This window comes from Bubalus kerabau, chromosome 3, assembly GCF_029407905.1.
Source record: "Bubalus kerabau isolate K-KA32 ecotype Philippines breed swamp buffalo chromosome 3, PCC_UOA_SB_1v2, whole genome shotgun sequence".
NCBI classification, from domain to species: Eukaryota; Metazoa; Chordata; class Mammalia; order Artiodactyla; family Bovidae; genus Bubalus; species Bubalus kerabau.
In genome coordinates this window covers 52063997-52080019 of record NC_073626.1, presented here as the reverse complement: position 1 = coordinate 52080019, position 16023 = coordinate 52063997, and positions in this window count along the sequence as shown.

The window sequence follows — 16023 nt, the reverse complement described above, 5'->3', positions numbered from 1 at the left end:
CCAGGTTAGCTCTGACCACGGAGGCCGCAGGTGCCCTCTCGAATAGCAGAAGGTGCCCCACCTTAGACACCTTCTCGAGTGGGTCTTAGAAGCCCAGGCAAATAAATGGTCACAGAGGATATCCGTGCTCCAGATGGACACTCAGCTGGAAGTTAAAGGGAAGAATGACATGGGGAGACCAAGCATTGGTAAGCAAGGCCCATAGCTTTATTTTCAACAGGGGCTTTTATACCCTAAGTTACACATAGAGGATAATAGGGGATGCAAAGTCAGCAGTCTTTGATGCTTATCAAAAATCAGGGTTTCTTTCCTGCAAATTTATCGTATACAAATGGTTTAGGTGATTTACATCATCTTCTGGCCAGAAGGCCTATTAACATTTTATGACTCTTGACAAGGACTTATCAACAAAGACATTTTCTCTAAGAGTAATTATTTTAAGTTTTGGCGCCATCTTCCGAAGATAAAATTGCATTCCTATAGGGCGAATGTGTAATGGGTTTACAAAGGAAAGAATTTATTACCTTAAGGGTCTAAAGTTACTAACACCAAGGCCACTACTTATTTTTTCTACATACCAACTATATTAATTAATACACATTCAAGGGTACAATTCAGGGGATGTGAAAACTTGGCAACAAACATTGGCTCATCAATGAAATCTTTTACTAGTTTTATTCTGACAGTTTCTAACTCTCTGAGAGGCTTTAAGCTATTTGAATATCTTAAGCTTCCTGTGCCTCTCGAGGCTGGGAGACTGTAAACAATCATATGCATAGCTGTAGGTGTCCGGGTAAACTTGTCAGGCGAGTTAGAGAGCCATCTGAGGGGTTTGGATTTAAACTCTCCTAATTGCCCAGGAACTTTATTAATTGGAGTTGTAAGTTAGCTCTTTGACAGAGAGAGCGAGATGGTGGTGGGGGACAGCCCCCTGTAAAGTCAGAGGTGAGAGCACAAAGCAATAAAGTAGGCAGACTCTGGTTTTTTGGGGGTAGATGCTCGAGAATATCCGGGAGCACTCCCGAGGCTCGATCCCGCCTTTGCGTATGCCAAGCCTCCTTCCTCATGACCTTTGTCACGAGTGGAATGTCTCTCGCAGGCTCCCGGCAGACATGGAACAACAGACTGGTTCCAAATAGGAAAAGGAGTTCATCAAGGCTGTATATTGTCACCCTGTTTATTTAACTTATATTCAGAGTACATCATGAGAAATGCTGGACTGGAAGAAACAAAAACTGGAATCAAGATGGCTGGGAGAAATATCAATAACCTCAGATATGCAGATGACACTACCCTTATGGCAGAAAGTGAAGAGGAGCTCAAAAGCCTCTTGATGAAAGTGAAAGTGGAGAGTGAAAAAGTTGGCTTAAAGCTCAACATTCAGAAGACGAAGATCACGGCATCGGGTCCCACCACTTCATGGGAAATAGATGGGGAAACAGTGTCCGACTTTATTTTTCTGGGGCTCCAAAATCACTGCAGATGGTGACTGCAGCCATGAAATTAAAAGACGCTTACTCCTTGGAAGGAAAGTTATGACGAACTTTGATAGCATGTTCAAAAGCAGAGACATTACTTTGCCACCAAAGGTTCGTCTAGTCAAGGCTATGGTTTTTCCAGTGGTCATGTATGGATGTGAGAATTGGACTGTGAAGAATGCTGAGCGCTGAAGAATTGATGCTTTTGAACTGTGGTGTTGGAGAAGACTCTTGAGAGTCCCTTAGACTTCAAGGAGATCCAACCAGTCCATTCTGAAGGAGTTCAGCCCTGAGATTTCTTTGGAAGGAATGATGCTAAAGCTGAAACTCCAGTACTTTAGCCACCTCATGCGAAGAGTTGACTCATTGGAAAAGACTCTGAAGCTGGGAGGGATTGGGGGCAGGAGGAGAAGGGGACGACAGAGGATGAGATGGCTGGATGGCATCACTGACTCGATGGACGTGAGTCACAGTGAACTCCAGGAGTTGTTGATGGACAGGGAGGCCTGGCGTGCTGTGATTCATGGGGTTGCAAAGAGTCAGACACGACTGAGTGACTGATCTGATCTGATCTGATTTTGAGGTTATGTTATTAGATACATTCAAATTTAGAATCCTCGTCTTCTTGCTAGACTGAACCTGTATCGGTATGAGATGCTCCTTTTTATCGCTAGTAATGCTTCTTTCTTTGGACACTATTTGACAGTGATATTGCCATATCAGTTTTCTGTCCTTGTTTGCCTGTGTATCTTTTACTTTCACCTGCCTAAAAGATCTTCCATCTTAACATGTACCTCTGTGAATAGTGTATAGTTTTCATTGTAATCAGTTTGATATTTTATCTTTTTTTAATGAGAGTATTTGCTCTATTTATCATATTGATATTTCAGTGTGTAGACACCATGTGACTGTTTGTTTTCTGTTTTTCCCACCTATTCTGTGTTCTTTTCTCTTGCCTTCTTTTATTATTTTTATTTTTTAATTTTATTTTATTTTTTAACTTTACAATATTGTATTGGTTTTGCCATATATCAAAATGAATCCACCACAGGTATACATGTGTTCCCCATCCTGAACCCTCCTCCCTCCTCCCTCCCCATACCATCCCTCTGGGTCATCCCAGTGCACCAGCCCCAAGCATCCAGTATCATGCATCGAACCTGGATTGGTGACTCGTTTCATATATGATATTATACATATTTCAATGTCATTCTCCCAAATCATCCCACCCTCTCCCTCTCCCACAGAATCCAAAAGACTGCTACTAGAACAAATAATTTCACAATTTGTATGGAAATACAAAAAAAAAAACTCAAATAGCCAAAGCAATCTTGAGAAAGAAGAATGGAACTGGAACAATCAACCTGCCTGACTTCAGGCTCTACTACAAAGCCACAGTCATCAAGACAGTATGGTACTGGCACAAAGACAGAAATATAGATTAATGGAACAAAATAGAAAGCCCAGAGATAAATCCACACACATATGGATGCCTTATCTTTGACAAAATGCAAGAATATACATATTATTAAAGACAATCTCTTTAACAAGTGGTGCTGGGAAAACTGGTCAACCACTTGTAAAAGAATAAAACTAGAACACTTTCTAACACCATACACAAAAATAAACTCAAAATGGATTAAAAATCTAAATGGAAGACCAGAAACTATAAAACTCCTAGAGGAGAACATAGGCAAAACACTCTCCGACATACATGACAGCAGGATCCTCTATGACCCACCTCCCAGAATATTGGAAATAAAAGCAAAAATAAACAAATGGGACCTAATTAAACTTAAAAGCTTCTGCACAACAAAGGAAATTATAAGCAAGGTGAAAAGACAGCCTTCAGAATGGGAGAAAATAATAGCAAATGAAGCAACTGAAAAACAACTAATCTCAAAAGTATACAAGCAACTCCTAGAGCTCAATTTCTTGCCTTCTTTTAGAAGTATCAAGTGTTTCTCTAGTTCTGTGCTCCTCTGTCAGGTTGTTGGGTGCACATTCGTAGATACAGCGTGTGTTTTACATTCAAGTCTAACTTAATACTTTTACTGCCTCCCTGACGCGACTGTTTTCCTCCTTGTCACTGTTACACTTTAAATTGTTAGATATATTTTTTGCCTTAACATCATTGTTTTGTAAAGTTAGTATTTACCCTCACAGTTACTCGTTGTTGGTCTTTACTTGTTTTTTTATATTTCCATCAGAGACTACTTTTCTTTTCCCCAAGGCACTGCCTTAATATTTTGTTAGTTCATGTCTGTGGGTGATGAGTTGTCTCATTTCCATGTGCCCTAAAAGTCTTTATTTTGCTTTCACTTTTGAAGAGTGTTTTTCTTGGGTATAGAATTCCAGGTTGGTGGTTATTTGTTTTTCAGCATTTTATAGATGCAAATTCATTATCTTCTGACTTCCTTGTTCTTGGAAAGTCAGCTCTCAGTGTTTCTGTGCCATTAAAAGCCACACCTTTTTTTTTTTCCTCTGAGCGCTTGAACATTTTCTTCTTGCCTTAGGCACACGCAGAGGAGTTGAAACCAATGTGTGGTTTTCATTTTTGAGTCAGTGGTCTGATTCTTGAACCAACTCTTGCCACTATCCCTGTCAATCAGTTCAGTCGCCCCCCCATGGACTGCAGCATGCCAGGCTTCTCTGTCCATCATCAACTCCTGGAGCTTGCTCAAGCTCATGTCCATTGAGTCGGTGATGCCATCCAACCATCTCATCCTCTGTCATCCCCTTCTCCTCCTGTCTTCTGTCTTCCCCAGCATCAGGTTATTTTCCAATGAGTCAGTTCTTCGCATCAGGTGGCCAAAGTATTGGAACTTCAGCAGTAGACTTTCCAGTGAATATTCAGGTCTGATTTGCTTTAGGATTGACTGGTTGGATCTCCTAGCAGTCCACAGGGCTCTCAAGACTCTTCTCCAACTCCACAGTTTAGAAGCATCGATTCTTTGGTGTTCAGCCTTCTTCATGGGCCAACTCTCACATCCATACATGACTACTGGAAATACCATAACTTTGACTCAATGAACATTTGTCGGCAAAGTAATGTCTCTGCTTTTTAATATGCTGTCTAGGTTTGTCATACCTTTCCTTCCAAGGAGCAAGCATCTTTTAATTTCACCATCTGCAGTGATTTTGGAGCCCAAGAAAATAAAGTCTGTCACTGTTTCCATTGTTGCCCCATTTATTTGCCATGAAGTGATGGGGCCAGATGCTATGATCTTCATTTTTTGAATGTTGAGTTTTATGCCAGATTTTTCACTTTCCTCTTCACTTTCATTAAGAGGCTCTTTAGTTTCAACCCCTGTAGGCATTTCTTATTCCCCTTTCTGTCTTTTTTCTACCATGAGGGTCCCCATTTATAGTTTTTAACAACGTAGTTTAACAAGGGGCTCCTTTAATATATTCTATACTTTTTCCCCATATATATATATATATATATATATGGGATAATATATGGGATATATATATATATATATATGGGAATATATATATATATATATATATAAATATATGTGTGTGTGTGTATATATATATATATATATACACACACACACATATATTTAACTGACCCATCCTTCAGTTCACTGATCCTCTCTTCAGCTACATCCAATTTGATGTTAAGCCCAGAGACTGAGTTTTTTAATTCAGTCACTGTTATTGTAAAGTTCTAGATTCAGTTTTGATTCTCAGAAATTTTTCCTTTTGTCAAGTATATCTTTGAACAGGTGACGTTTGCATCTGATGCCTCTAGCATACCTCCGATATGCTGATATACAACTGACACCTCTGGATCTAGTTCAGTTCTTTTTTTCTTGGTCATGTTTGTTGTTATACCCTCTTTTGCTTTTTTATTGCATGTTGAACATTATGTTTGGAAAACCCTAGAGGTTCTGGTGATGCTGTCTTCTCCAGAGTTTCCTCTGATGCAGACCTCCAGTGGGGACAGAGCCGTCTGTTCACTCAAGGCCTGAGGGATTTGAGGCTGGGTGTGTGTGGGGGGGGTTCTTATAAACTCAGTCTCAGCAGCCTTCACCCACCTTCCCCCCAGCCCCAGGGAGGAGCCTTCCAGCATCTCCATCTGGAAGCCTGAGGTGCTTCCGAGGGCCCCTCCTTCTTGGCAGGTCCTGGCCCACCGTCTGTCTCCTGAGCACAACGAGGTAACTGATACTCAGCACTCAGCTGGTTTGGGCAGAGTGTTTGGTACGTTTTCTGACATCTGGACTGACTTGTCAGGCCTGCACTCAAATTTTTGTCTTCCCAGCCCAAGGAACCGTCCAGAGCTGTGTTAGCCAGCCCCCTCCACTTGACTTTTTCCCTGCTTTTTCTTCTCAGAGTCAGCTTTGTTCAGATGCCCCGAGGGAAGGAGTGACCCTCTCAGTCTCTCATTCCCTCGCTGGGCTTCCCTTTTGTTTGAAATCTTGGATTGTGGCTGCCTAAAGACCTCTTTTAAAATGTATTTCTATCTCCTGGTAGGCTGACCTACAAGCTGCTTGCGTCTTTCACTGGAAGTGGGGATACCCTGGGTGTCTTCTGTCATCTGAAGCCACATATAAGAGTCATAGTAATTTTATTGATCATCTTTATTTAATAATGTGGAAAACAAGAATCAGGGGTCCTTGCTTAGTACCCACGGTTGTGTTTCTGATCAGAACCCCCAGCTTGCTTGGGCTGTTTCAGTGCGATGTGAACCTGGGAAGAAGGTGCAGCAAGGGGAGCAAGCGGCCCATGTGGCCTGGAGACAGAGGAGCTGGTCTGCCCTCTTCCCCTGGCCCGGGCAGCCCAGGGCAGGCCTTGTGATGATGGGCTGCTGGTGGTGGAGTAGAAGGCTGAGGAGGGAGGGGTTATGTGACCTGTATTCTGTGACATGGTCACATGTGGGCTTTCTTTTTCAGTTTGAAAAAATGGCTGCTTTTAGTCTTCCCTCCAGTTTCACTTTAAGGTTGAAAATGAAGATTTTATTCTTAAAATTGAACACAGTGGTTTTTCAGTCTTTTTGAAAGCAACAGTTGAGGTTTTAAAAAAACATCTCAGAGAACTCCAATAGATAAAGCCAAAAATTGAGAATGTGTTCAGCGTGAGCTGTGGGCAGGACCCCAAACTGTACTGTGTCTCCCAGAGTGTGTAATTGTTCAGATGGGTGGATATAGGACCCCAAGCACCATGGGGACCAAGGTCCTCAAGTGACAGCAGAGGTCCTGGCTGAGCCAGGAGCAGTGTGGTCTGTGCCCTGGTGAATGGAGAGCCGCAAGGGTGGGAGTGGGACAAGGAGAGGGGTGGGAGACTCAGGGGCGGAGGGTGGGGCAGCACCTGGCAGGGTCTGGGAGGCACTAGCTGTTGCTGCTCAAGGCAGGGACACCCCTGAACCTCCACCGTGTAGCCCCCATGGGGCAGAGTTGTCTGGAAGCCCAGGGTTGAAGTTAAGAGGACGAGTTTGCAGCAGGTTGAATGAACCCCTGTACCCACTGTGGGCTCATTTTAAGTGCCTGGAGTGAAGTTGGTCAAGCCCTTGTTGAGTTCGAGTGAGGAAGTCAGTCAGGGAGGATCGAGCTCAGGGTGAGAGTGAGGGGCAGCTAGTGTGGTGAGTCCACCTCAGCTGGGTGGGTTCTGGGTATGCCCTTGAGTTCAAGGGTGCCCTTTCAGTAGCCTCACAGGAGGCTTGTTTGAGGGGTGGAGGGGGAAGAAGCCCACTTAGAAGACGTGCTCATTCCTAGTGGTGGTGGTTTCTGAATCAGTTTAAACTGTTCGGTTTGACTGTGACACAGTATCTTGCAGGGTCATGTTTGATGGTGGGCCTGAGCTGTGGGCATGGCCTTTCTTCTCCCGCACCCCACACTCAGCTGCCCTCTTTTTGGCAGCCCCTCCCCCCTCCCTGCACCCTTGACGGTGGGCCTGAGCCCAGCCCCCCTGTTACCACGGAGCCCCTTGTGACTGAGTGGGTTCTGGGTTTCTGGCTCCTGGGAGATGTGCTGGTGGCAGAGCCTTTGCACCATTTCTTCTTGAGACAGTGGTGCTGGTGCTCATAGTGTGAGAGCAGTGGTCATAGTGTGAGAGCACTGTGTGTGAGAGTGGTGTGTGAGACCAGTGTGTGTGAGATCGAAAGTGAGAGATGTGTGTGTGAGAGCAGTGGTCGTAGTGTGAATAGCAGTGGTCGTAGTGTGAGATTGGTGGTGATAGCTCGAGTGCTGACGTATGAGACTGTGAAACAGCAGTTGCTCTGAGTTGGGTGCTGCCCCCATCCACGAGGATGGGTCACAGCAAGGCCTGCCTGTGGGTGCTTTTTCAGTGCTGCAACCCCAAGGCAAAGGCCAAGACAAGGAAGAACTTGGCCTCTGCCCAAATCCTGGAAGCAGAGTGGCCTGAGGTGAGAGCAGCTGGGGGCTGGACTCATCAGATTGGCCCTCACCCCGCAAAGCACTGGGGTTGTGTCTCATTTTGTTAGCATGGTTGTGGGCCCTGCCAGCCAGGGCATTTTGGCCTTAGTGGGCAGGATCAACACCAGCAGGTTGACATTGTAAGAGGTTGTGCAGGTGCTGCATGGAGGATGGGCGGGGGCCCCACAAGAAGGGGAACACTGGCTTGAGGAGTCTCTGGGGCATGAGGATCGAGCTAGAGAGTCAGTCCTTAAAGCAGAAAGGCTAAGCCCCTTAATGTCCCCCATCTTACAAAGCACAGGCCAGTGTGTCCAGTATTTTAATGATGAGTACCTATTGCTTACGTGTATAACATACAAACTCATATCTTCAAATGTCTACTACATGCCTCTTAAAAGTGCTGGGCACTGTTCTGGATGCTGAATACTCAGTATGTAGTAGGGGATACGTAGCCCAGGATTTTTGTGTGTGTGTGTGTGCTAAAAAAAATAGAAGAATGAAAGACTCCGTGTTGTTCAGTTTGAGCAACTTCACCACGTGGATGGCCCTGTGTGCACCAAATTGTGGTAAAATACACGACCCAGATAAACATGACAGTGTGTTCACTCATCTAGAGCCCAACATCCTGGAATGTGAAGCCAAGTGGGCCTTAGAAAGCATCACTATGAACAAAGCTAGTGGAGGTGATGGAATTCCAGTTGAGCTATTTCAAATCCTGAAAGATGATGCTGTGAAAGTGCTGCACTCAATATGCCAGCAAATTTGGAAAACTCAGCAGTGGCCACAGGACTGGAAAAGGTCAGCTTTCATTTCAATCCCAAATAAAGACAATACCTAAGAATGCTCAAACTGCCACACAATTACACTCATTTCACATGCTAGTAAGTTCAGCTCAGTCATGTCCAACTCTGTGCGACCCCATGAATCGCAGCACGCCAGGCCTCCCTGTTCATCACAAATTCCCGGAGTTCACTCAGACTCAAGTCCATCGAGTCAGTGATGCCATCCAGCCATCTCATACGCTGGCGTCCCCTTCTCTTCCTGCTCTCAATTCCTCCCAGCATCAGAGTCTTTTCCAATGAGTCAGCTCTTCGCATGAGGTGGCCAAAGTACTGGAGTTTCAGCTTCAGCATCATTCCCTCCAAAGAAATCCCAGGGCTGATCTCCTTCAGAATGGACTGGTTGGATCTCCTTGCAGTCCACAGGACTCTCAAGAGTCTTCTCCAACACCACAGTTCAAAAGCATCAATTCTTCGGCGCTCAGCCTTCTTCACAGTCCAACTCTCACATCCATAAATGAACACAGGAAAAACCATAGCCTTGACTAGATGGACCTTTGTTGGCAAACTAATGTCTCTGCTTTTGAATATGCTATCTAGGTTGGTCATAACTTTCCTTCCAAGGAGTAAGCGTCTTTTAATTTCATGGCTGCAATCACTATCTGCAGTGATTTTGGAAGTAAGGCTCAAAATCCTCCAAGCCAGGCTTCAGCAATGCATGAACTGTGAACTTCCAGATGTTCAAGCTGGTTTTAGAAAAGGCAGAGGAACCAGAGATCAAATTGCCAACATCCGCTGGATCATAGAAAAAGCAAGCGAGTTCCAGAAAAGCATCTATTTCTGCTTTATTGACTATGCCAAAGCCTTTGACCGTGTGGATCAAAATAAACTGTGGAAAATTCTTCAAGAGATGGGAATACCAGATCATCTGACCTGCCTCTTGGGAAACCTATATGCAGTTCAGGAAGCAACAGTTAGAACTGGACATGAAACAATAGACTGGTTCCAAATAGGCAAAGGAGTATGTCAAGGCTGTATATTGTCACCCTGCTTATTTAACTTATATGCAGAGTACATCATGAGAAACGCTGGACTGGAAGATGAACAAGCTGGAATCAAGATTGCAGGGAGAAATATCAATAACCTCAGATATGCAGATGACATCACCCTTATGGCAGAGAGTGAAGAGGAACTCAAAAGCCTCTTGATGAAAGTGAGAGAGGAGGGTGAAAACTTTGGCTTAAAGCTCAATATTTAGAAAACTAAGATCATGGAATCTTGTCCCATCACTTCATGGGAAATAGATGGGTAAGCAGTGTCAGACTTTATTTTTGGGGGCTCCAAAATCACTGAAGATGGTGATTGCAGCCATTAAATTAAAAGACTCTTACTCCTTGGAAGGAAAGTTATGACCAACCTAGACAGTATATTGAAAAGCAGAGACATTGCTTTTCCAACAAAGGTCCATCTAGCCAAGGCTATGGTTTTTCCAGTGCTCATGTGTGGATGTGAGAGTTGGTCTGTGAGGAAAGCTGAGTGCAGAAGAATTGGTGCTTTTGAACTGTGGTGTTGGAGAAGACTCTTGAGAGTCCCTTGGACTGCAAGGAGATCCAACCACTCCATCCTAAAGGAGATCACTCCTGGGTGTTCATTGGAAGTACTGATGTTGAAGTTGAAGCTCCAATACGTTGGCCACCTCATGTGAAGTGTTGACTCACTGGAAAAGACCCTGATCCTGGGAAGGATTAGGGGCAGGAGGAGAAGGGGACGACAGAATATTAGATGGCTGAATGGCATCACCGACTCATGACATGAGTTTGGGTAAACTCTGGGAGTTGGTGATGGACAGGGAGGCCTGGCATGCTGCGATTAATGGGGTCTCAAAGAGTCAGACACGACTGAGCAACTGAAGTGAACTAGACATATAACATGAATTTAATACTTTATCAAGTTTATTGAATGCCTGAGTGACTTCAGTGGAGTCAGTCTAACAGATGGCCTTGGGGTGCCATCAGCCTTTTTCCCAGAGGAACACTCCAAAGCCTGGTGGCCTTGTAGACCTTACTTTTTTTCTTCACTCTCCCCAGTGGTTCTAGATCACTTGTCTATGTGTCATTTAAGAATCTCTTTATCCACTTTGTCACTAGGTTTATGTTTAGGAAAGTTTCTTAGACATCCCTGGGTCTTGGGAAGGCAAGCTTGGATTCCAGGTTCTTCCCTGCTGCGTTCCTACCAGGTCGAGGTGGAGGCTGAAGGCTGGTCTGATTTGTGGTGGTCTGTGTGGTCTTGGGGTCAGTGAACCCCCTCTTCTCTGTAGGGGCAGGGAGATCTTTTGTGTGGAGCCTGGAGAGACATGACAGCAGCAGTCTTCAGAGTCTCACTGTCTTTTTAATTTGTGTTTGCATTTAGTTACTCATTTAACTGTTTTCTAGGAGTTTACAACTCCTACTGAAGAATTAAATATATGCAAGGAGCAGCTTCTTAAAAGAGAAGAAGAAATCACTGAGCTGAAAGCGGAAAGGAACAACACCAGGGTCAGTAGGGGGATTCTCACGTGTTGACATTTGCCCCATGGGGGTCACCGCTGGGCTCCATGTTGTGGTCTTTAAACTCTGTCTGATTTTCAAGTCATTTTTCGCATCTTCCCACTGAGCAGACCAGAGTGGATCAGTTTGGGGTTCTCATAACTTGCTTCAAATTTATGGTGAGAGCTAATGTAATTTTAGTAAATTTGAGGGGGGGAGTTCTCTTAACTTGCATTTTTGTCCATGCTACACTTTGTGTGGGATCTTAGTTCCCTGACTAGGGATTAAAACCCATGACCCCTGCAGAAGTGTGGAGTCTTAACTACTGGGCCACTGTGGAAGCCAACTCTAAATTTAGACTGAACTGGTGGGATTCAGACATGCCTTAGCATGTTTTCGGCTATAGCGTAAGGCTCAGAGGAGTTATCGGCCCTGAATTCAAGTATGAGGTTGAAGGTGTTCCTTTGGCCCTTCCCTGCAGCTGCTGCTGGGCCACCTGGAGGGCATGGTTTCCCAGTACGTGCCGTCCCTCTGGATGACAGCGGGCAAGCAGCAGGCACAGTTCCCAGCCAGCATGACCAGTGAGGTAGAGGTACTCAGGGCACTGAAATCTGTTCAAGGATCACAAGGCCCTGGATGAGAAGGTACCAGCCACCCGGCCGTCCTGGATTTGAATACTTGCTGCCTTGTTAGGTGGATGATGCACATATTTATGTAACTAGTTGACTTCTGAGCTTCTTGAATTCTTGTAAATACATTTTTTTTTCTGTAAGAAGTCAGAGTTTTATATGGTTAAAAAGTGTTGCCTGCATATATGCTCAGTCATGTCCCAGTCTTTGCGACCCTGTGGACTGTAGCCCACCAAACCCCTCTCTTCATGGGACTTCCCAGGCAAGAATACTGGAGTGGGTGCCCATCTTCTGCTTCAGGGGATCTTCCCAACCCAGGGATCGAACCTGCCTCTTGCAATGGCAGGTGGATTCTTTACCACTGAGCCACCTGGGAAGCCCCCAGTTAAAAAGTATTAGTTGACATAAATGTCTCAAGATTTATTATATTCTGTATATCAATTTGCAGTTAAAAACTGGGTAATATAATTAATTTAGGATAACATTTTGTTCTCTCAGACTTAGAATTTAAAGCTGTTAACAAGCAGATTTTCTTGATGTTACGATCAATGAGGGACATTAAAGGTATTCTGTGACAGTATCCATGTATTAGGGTGAGTATACACTAAGAAGTGTACTAATGTATATATACACATCAACACACAGTGACTTGGCCCCTTTTATTTGAGTTGAGAGAGTGATTATGAGTAGCACTCGAAAGGTGTAGTTTGTTAGAAGAAGAATTAGGTGCTACACACAAAGAGGTAAGTTTGATCAGTCATCGTGTAATTTCAGTTAAGGTTTTGTCATTTGTATCCTTTCATTTAAAAAAGTATGAAGGCTGTAGTGGTGGGCATCAGATGTTATTTATCTTCCTGATTGAGGAGCAGTCCAACTGCGTTATTTTAATAACTAGTAAACTAGACTTGTGGCTCAGAGCTGCAGGATCTCTTAAGTACCCCTTTGTCCAATAGAAGACAAATTCTGACTCTAATTACCTAGTTGTATTCGGGATGGATAGCATTACAATGTATTTTCTTTTTATGTTGTGTTTTAAGTTTAGATTTGAGCTTTTCCAGGTGGAGTTTTTCTGCATTTACTTATTTCTTTACTCTGATTCAATTTTTTGGTTTTAGCAGATGAGTCTTAAAGAGGAGAATAACCAGGAAAAGATACTAAGGGACAGGGTGCTTGATGTAAATCATGAGCAAGAAAACATGCCAAGCGCCAATGGAAAGGCAAGTCCTTGGTCTCGCTCTCTGTCTGGTTCTTGTCTTACCATCCAGTCTGTGCGGGGCTGTTGGGACCTCTCACCAGTGCACCATGTAGGTCTAAGTGGCTGTGAGGGTCCTCTGAGCTCCCAGAGCACAGAAGGCAGTTTTCACCTCACCGATTACCCGGAAGTGCTGTGTTCCCTCCCTCCCAAAACAAAGCTGTCTAAGGCTTCCTTTCCCCCTTAGAGACCCTCCAACGGCTCTGTAAGCCATGAGGAAGACCTGGCTAAAGTGATCAAACTCCAGGAAGTCATAGACAAGCAGTCGCAGGAGCAGAGCCAGATGAAGGAGTGCCTGGCAGCCCTTTCTGCCCACGTGACAGAGCTGGTGGAGGACCTGGACATGGCCAGAAAGGATCTCCTCAAGTCCGAGGAAGTGAACATGAAACTGCAGCGGGATGTCCACGAAGTGAGCGAGGGTGGCTGTGTCTGTTGTCCTGAGGTGGAATGTGGGTCCCCTGTTCTCCCGTGATCTCAGCCTTGGGATGGCTGCGTGAGTAAGAGCAGAGCACTGGCGAGACCATGACTGGATGCCTCCCCGCCTCTGCATCGAGGTCTCTGGGGCAGAAGAGGCCTGGTCCAGTCGGTGCGTTGGCAGTGGACCAACATGATGGCAGCCCTAGAGCTGTGCTGCACTCTGGGTGTGGACTTCTCATTTCTACAATTTCTAGGGGACCCACTGTGTTCCTTTTTTAAAAATTCATTCATCCATTCATTCATTAATTGGCATATAGATGCTTTACACTGCTGTGTCAATTTCTACTGTACAGCAAAGTGAATCATATATATATATATATATATATATATATATATATCCCTCTGTTTTAGATTTACTGCCCATTTACTTCACCACAGAGCACTGAGTAGACTTCCCTGTGCTGTACACTAGGTCCTTACTCATTGACTTTATGCATAGTATCAGTACTGTATATATGTCAACCCCAGTCTCCCGGTTCATTCCCCACCACTACCCTGCCTGTCGAATGTGTTCCTGATGATGCTGAAATTTCCTTCTGATTCACTCAGGTTAGTCTGGTGATGTCTGTGGAGTCCATTCTCTCTGAGTGATGGGAGCATGCTGTGTGGGCTCTTCTGAGACAGCTTGCCTGGCCATCTTCTCTAGTTTTCTGAGGTTCCACTCCTTGAAGGGATGTGTGACAATGATACCGACAGTCAGACAAGTCAAGTGGCATTTGCTCACCCTCAGATCCTCAGGCCCGAGCTGTGTAACAATGTGGAATCATGATGTTTCTGGCGGTCGTGTCTGCAGGTGTCATGACTTATGAGAAACTACCTAATGGTAACTGTGAAAACAGAAGAGTGCTGGGGGTTCAGGCCTCCTCCTAGCCTCACCTCTCCTTTGTACACAGACAGACAGTGCCCACCCTGCCCCCCCTCCCCCGTGAGACCGTCTCAGACAGAGCCCCTCCAACATGTGGTACAGCAGGTGTACTTGTTTAGTAGCTTGGTGTGAGTAATTCTGTGTGAGAACTCAAAACAGAAACATTTGCACAGGTTTGTATAACCTATTCACATTACTCTTTGGAGATTAGGTGGCAGGGTTTAATACGTAGAGAATTCTGGAAAAAGCGTTTTTAAGACCTTTCACTTTTCATGTTAGGACTTTGCCCGCATTGGTTACTTAGTGACCAGGGAGGGACCTGAAATGGATTTTGAGCTGGCGGATTGGAGTCACACCAGCAGCAAGTTCTGGTCCTGGTTTGAGCATTTCATACATGTGGTTTAACTCTGCTTTAGAAGCACTAAGCTTCAGAAGGCTGCTTCCAGTTGTGTTACACTTTGACTTCTGTTTCCACTCGTTAATATTCTTACTTTAATTCTGAGGAAATTGCATGAGATTTTCCCAACTTTTACCCAAGGAAATGAGCCTCAGAGCTCGCTGTTGGGTCTGTTGAAGGTTCCTTCCTGTTCTGGGTCAAGCCTGCCTGTATGGTGTAGCAGACAGAGGTCCTGATTTCATGCCAGATACCTTCCCTCCTGGAATTCTTGCAATAACAGGGTAGTTTAGTATACTTTTTGTTTACTGTTTGGGTTTATTATGTAGAAAAGAAGCTTGGTAAACCAAATGGCCAGACAGAAGATTAAGACAGATGGGTGCCAATCGTGGCAGATGTGACATTTGAGGTAGGCGCGTTTTTGCTCATGTCCGAGAAAACTGTCATGTCTAGGACTTTAATTTTGAGGATTCTAACTTTATGTTTGATTTGAAACAGGATTTATTCCAGCTTTTTTTTTTTACTCTTAAATGTATCTGAGTGTTCCATGATAACAATTTACATTTTCTCCTCTGCAATGCCCAGTGTAGACCATGGCTAGTAGGAGGACATGGAAAAGAGAATCACTACCCTTGAGAAACATTACCTCACATGCACGACCTCAATGATAAACTTGAAAGTGAAATCGAAAATAAGGATTCTATGCATCGACAGGTAATGGGCTTTACTAAACTGTGTTGACTTTTATAGTAGTGAATTACTCAGGAAGGAAGGTAAAGACCTTTTCATGTGATTCCCACGTTGGAAATCAAGTCCCAGTGTAATGCTCTTATGACCCTAAAATATTGTGCTAAAAAGTGTGGATGTGCATCATGGTAAATCAGCTGTACTGGAAGGAAATACATTTTTTAAAAATTGGGGGTGACTGAAACTTACAGGTTTGAATTATTTGGGACTTGGTTTAACCATTTTGTGGGATTCCATTCCTGACTCTGTTGTTAAACTTGACTTGAATCTGTTGGCTTGTTAGCATTTTAACTAAAAGAGCAGAGAGCAGCAGGGAACTTCATGGCAGCTGGCTGCCTGCTGGGAACTGGGGTCACTGTGACAAAAGGCAGGGTTAGAGCTCCGGTCTGATTATACTTTGTCCCTCCTGTGGTTTGGTGAACCTTATTTGCTCCTGTTCCTGTGTGGTCTCAGATAATCAGGACTTAACCAGGAAAACCAAATCTGGCTTCTCCAAA